Consider the following 6,079-nt stretch of genomic DNA (forward strand, 5'->3'; position numbering starts at 1 on the left):
GCTTCATCTGGATCTGACACTTCCCTAAAACACTTGATAGGGTCTCTGGAAAAGGTGAAAAGTCATATGACTTCTATAACATGAAATTCTGGCTCTCGTTTCTTGAAGAAGCTGTTATGTTAGGTCCCTTAGGAAACAGACTCGGAGAGAGTTTAGCGTGGAGCATGTTTATTAAGGAGTGCCCTTGGGATCAACACCTGTGGAAGGATGAGGGAAAGGTGAGGTGTGATGCAGTCCCAAGGACAGTCTCAGTGACCTCACAGGGAGCTCTGGAGATAAAATGTCCCTTCAGAGTAGTCCCAAGAAGGGCTGAGAGGGCCAGGACTTTATACTCCCACATTTATCAGTCATTGGAGGTGGGTGGCCCAGGAAAGAGTGTGAACTTGGATGAGGCAACTCTCTGCAGGTGAGGCATACCAAAGGGCCTGACAGCTGAAGTCTGTCTGCTGACAGCACTCCCAGATGCTGCGGCAATAAGTCCTTCGTTAAACAGGGTGTGGGTGGGGTATCACCATGCCAACTGCAGGGGTCATATAAAGTACTGGTCCAAAAACAAACAAACAAACAAACACTCAGACTGGCCTAAGTTCAAGTCTCACCATTTATTAGTGGTATTACCTTAAACTAGTTATTTAATATTTTGAGGGTTACTGTCAAAAGAGTGACTGAAGGGATGTCCCCTGGGTTCCAGGTTAAGAAAGGAGGAGAACATGGACCAAGAAAAACGGGGATGGGTGGTAGTAAGGGACTGGTGATGATGAGGTCAAGAGCAGCTGTATTGGGAATAGGTTAGGGCAGCAGAAAATTGAAAGGATGGGGGCTATGGTCAAATGCCAACAGATTTTTGTAGTCCTCAGTGTCCTGTCCTTGTCCTTTGATTTACCCAACTCTATTAACCCAACCTCCTACTATCTCCATGTCTATACTCAGGCTGCTGAGCAAGGAGGAGGTTACACATTCATGTTCACTGATGTCCAGCTTTCTCTGTCCCCTCACTTTGTACATGTGTCTCATCAGCATCCCTACCCTTTTCTCACAATGACTTTTCAAAGTCTTCATCACTTTTTCAGTTGGTGACCCTGCCACCATCCCTACAACATAGCCAGGTGCATAGAGACGTAAAACTTTCTTATGTAAGGAAGACCACACTGGGAGTGTTGCCTTACAATTTCTTCTCTCAGTACTCAAGTTTAGAGCTCTTTCAATGGAAGCTTAAAAAAAGAAAAAGATGATAGATTCTTGAGGACAATCATAAGCCTACTAAATTAGACTCTACGGGAGAAGCACCAAGGAATCTGTATATTCTGGTGATCCGCAAGATTTTGGAACTCCTGCTTTAGGCAGTCTTCCCTGTTCCTGTGACTTGACTCCCACCGTGGGCTGATGCCTCCCAAATTTATAGTTCTAACACAGAGCTCCTCTAAGTCTCAGATCCATATATTCAATCACTAATTTTCATGGTGTTTCTCTTTGTATATCCTGCAGACACTCTAAATGCAAGATGACCAGATTTCTGTTAAAAACGAACACACAACTAGAGCAAAGGCATCTACTTCTCTTTCTCCCTTGCCTATCAGATCCTTTCTGAAATGACCAAAAAGACATACAAATAGGAAAGTTCTGCATCATGGCAGGAAACTAAGGAAGGATGCCATTCACATGATAACATTTTTAGAAATACCATCAAGCTGGAGTTTACATGGGATGAGATTGATGAAAGCTAGAAAAGGTCAGCTTGCAACAAATGCTCCTGAGAAAAATCCAACATGTCACAGGAAATAGTTGCAAGAGACCCTGGGAGAAGTCCACTAACTCCTCCCCCAAGTGTGCAGGTGAAGGTTAGAAGCTGAAGGTACGACAGACAGAGTACAGCACTGGGTGGGATCCCTTTTGTTGGATCCTGAGAATATTCAGAAATGGCTGCCCGGAGAGGCCAGATGGTATGCTTGGTGAACACTCAAAGCAGACATGGGTATCGCAGTGGAGCATCTCATAGGTGTCCTTGAAAGGCACCAGAAAGATATGTGCCACCAATACAGGCTGAGCCAAAGAGAAAAATCAGCCCTTGATGCACAATTCTCCTAATACTGTACAGAGAAGAAAACTCAGAGATGGATGATCTTGTCCCTGGGTCTCACTGTTCTTAGGCTGCTGGGTTCCTAAACTGGCACTGGAAGTCGATATCAACCAGGCCTTATTAATTAAATTAAGTAGGAGGATTGTAACGATAACCAGGTGATGTGGTGAAGGTCCCTGTGTCATTCACAGAAGATCAGCACATCTGCTGGTTGTCAAACTTAGCATCCACAGGATCCTTGCTGGCTGGATATTGCTGCACAGGTCACCTGGAGCCAGTCCACCTAGATATTGCTAATGTTTTCCTCCACAGAGATGTAGGGGACGTGTTGACATAAGGATGAAATCTGTCTGGACTCCCAGGGGCAGAACAGGAGAAACTCCTCTTTGGGTGTGACTCAGATGTCCCAGTTGCTGACAGATCAGGGCAGCCCCATGAGTTGCAGTAAGAGCCAAGAGGTCAAGCCAAGAGTGCTCAGGGCCCAGCATCTGACCCAGGCATTCCCACGGGGCCACCAGCTGCCCCAGAGCATGGCAGCCCTGGTCTACAGGCAAAATCTCCTCTCCATAGAAGGTGTGTGGGTCAGTCTTACCTCTTTAGGATTTCTGATGCTGAAAAGAACCATCTCAGTCTCCCTTTTTTTAATGCAGAAAAGCGTTTTCAAAAAGAATATATAATATTTCATCTCATCTATGACACCATTCTAAACACACTGTTTTAGGTCCCACTAAGGAAGAAAAATTTCTGCTATTTAAATTATGACATAGACATATGGGAACATATGTTTATGTATGACTGATTCACTTTGTTATAAAGCAGAAACACACCATTGTAAAGCAATTATACCCCAATAAAGATGTTAAAAAAAAAATAAAAAAAAAATTATGACATAATATCCTATCACTTGGCATTTTGTTATATTAATTGAGATGCCTTTTTTAGGCTTATGTAGGTATAGAATTTTAAATCACATACCATTCTTGTGCATGTAAAAAAAGGAAAAGATAAGTGAAATAAATTTGGTTCCACTTCCAAGTCCCACTCTTCTTTTCACCTTTCCATTCTTTTTATGTCTGTTTTTTCACAGGACAGATCCTCAGTGCCAGGAGGAGCACTAGCGGCTCAGCATTTCTCACAAGAGAAAGCCAGTGGACACTATTTTGTCATTGGCTTTAATAATTTTGATAATTCTAGGTTTGAGTAGTTTTTTAATAGCTTAAATTTGTCTCCTAACAGAATTTAAAACATTGTATGTAAATGCTGATGCATACAGAACATAAAAACAAGGAAAAAATAATCCTAAAAAGTCAGAAAAAAATTATCATTTAAAAAAAGAGAAATCATACAATAGAATAAAAGACAGATCAAACATACAAGAAATAAACAGAAAATATAAATGTGTTTATCTTTTTTAACAGACTCTCAAATTTAATAAAAAATAGATAAAATCAAACTCTATTTCATCTGCTAGCATAATATCCTAAATTATATATCCAAAAGGCTAAAAACAAAAGAATAAAAAAATATATAGAAACATTCAAACAAAAAGAATAGAGTTGGCAATTTTAATTTCAAAGTTTAAGATTAAAAGAATTAGGAGGGATAAGAGAGCATCATTTTTTACATTTATAAAAGATACATAGCCATAATATAGCTATGATAATAATGGAGCTTTATCTAAATAAATAACATCATATTGACATAAATAACACAAGAATCGTTGGAAGCGAGGAGAGAGTCACTAAGAAAGTCAATTTTCTTAGGAAACAGCTCACCTATATCTCTAACTTTGACAGATCAAGTACAGGAGAATTCAAACTACATTTTAAAAAAAATGGATTTAATAGGTACCATAGTGCTCACAAACACTACACTGTCTTTTAGAGATCTATAGAATGTTTTTGAAAACAAATTATATATTAGATAACTCAGTAAATTCTAAAATGTAGAAATAGGAAATATTACGCTTTTATTACAATACAATAAAACTAATATTATTTACAAATATATAAACAACAACATGAGAAATCTTACTCACTGGGAAAATAAAATTCTAAATATCTCATGTCAAAAGAGAAAGAAATAAATATTTAGCAAAAATGACATTGAGAATTCCACATAACAAAACATAGTTTATGCTGATAAAGCAGGCTCAGAGGTAGATTTATATCTATAAATGGATTTATTAATAAATACGAAAAATGAAAGTTAATGGTCAACTCAAGAAGTTAGAAACTGTGCAAGATAATTAAAGGAAAGCATGAAGAAGACATTAAGGAAGAAAAGCAGGGAAGTAAAATTAAAAGCTGAGGTTCTGGAGTCAGAAAGAGAGGGGCTGAGTCTCAGTTTTCCCCCTTACTAGTGGAAGGCTCATTACCTGGCCTCCTGCAGAATCCATTTTCTCATACGTAAAATGAGCATTATTAAAAGATCTACCCTGGAGGGTTATTGCAGGGAAATGAGATCGTGGTTTTTTGTTTTTTTTTTCCTCGGTACGCAGGGCTCTCACTGTTGCGGCCTCTCCCGTTGCGGAGCACAGGCTCTGGACGCGCAGGCTCAGAGGCCATGGCTCATGGGCACAGCCGCTCCGTGGCATGTGGGATCTTCCCGGACCGGGGCACGAACCCGTGTCCCCTGCATCAGCAGGCGGACTCTCAACCACTGCACCACCAGGGAAGCCCTGAGAGATCGTGTGTATTAAAAGCAGAACACAGTACCTGGCTGAGCACTTTGTGGTAAGTACTTAACTAAATGTTAGACCAGGACAGACAAAAACAGTACAACTGATAAGCTCAAGTGCTGTTTGTTGCTATTGCTTAAAAAAAAAAGGAATGTCGAAGGATAAAATATAAATATACAAATTTACAAATGAGCAAGGAACTATGAGTACAACTATGGAGAAGAACACTCTTTAAAACTTTATTCCGGGGCTTCCCTGGTGGCGCAGTGGTTGAGAGTCCGCCTGCCGATGCAGGGGACACTGGTTCGTGCCCCGGTCCAGGAAGATCCCACATGCCATGGAGCAGCTGGGCCCGTGAGCCATGGCTGCTGAGCCTGCGCGTCCGGAGCCTGTGCTCTGCAATGGGAGAGGCCACAACAGTGAGAGGCCCACGTACCAAAAAAAAAAAAAAAAAAACTTTATTCTGGTAAATTATTAAATTCCAGTGACATATATCAATTTCTAGTAAAATATAAATTACTAAAATTAACACATCATGTTTGAATATTTATTTGTAACTGCAGAGAATACCTCTAGAAAAATGCACAAGAAACCAGTACGAGTTGACTCTGGAGAGGAAAACAAGATTAATGAAGGTGGCTGTGAAAGAGAGATTTAATTTTTACTATGCACCAATAATAATTACTCAAAAACAATATTTAAAAAAATTGAATATATAAATAAATTACTAGCCTGCTAGGCTGTGTTTAGTTCTTAATTCGTGTTTGAAGTGACATATATTGTGAAGGTCATATGAAATAAACTTTTTAAAGTTTTATAAAATGCTCAAAAATATAGGATATTATATACCATCATGATATTTTTTTTGCACTTATTTATAACATAGGTAACTAAAATATCATGTAGAAAAAGTTGATCCCACCACACAGCCACTGATAAGTTTAGTTTTGTTCCATTTGAGTTTTGTTTTTAAACATGAGACCTTTTTTTTTTCTAATTTATGATTCTCTCCTGGGTAGAAAAATTAGTAGAGAAGAGAAATATTGAGTTAGATTTCCACTACAGCCCTGCATATTTTATTTGCTGAAGCTCAGGAATGGACAAGCATAATCTTAATAGGTTCTGGAGTTTTATTTCCTGAGCTGAATGAAACTCAGAATTGCTATTATGCATAGTAGGATGGGGTAATTATAATAATGTGATTTAGTTTGTATGAACCCATGCATTGCAAGTGCAGTATGCCTTTACCCTTTTAAATACAAAATCCAAATAGGATACTGTATTAATTTTCTATTGCTTCATAATAAATTATCACAAATGTA

Source organism: Lagenorhynchus albirostris, chromosome 1, assembly GCF_949774975.1.
Source record: "Lagenorhynchus albirostris chromosome 1, mLagAlb1.1, whole genome shotgun sequence".
Lineage (NCBI taxonomy): Eukaryota > Metazoa > Chordata > Mammalia > Artiodactyla > Delphinidae > Lagenorhynchus > Lagenorhynchus albirostris.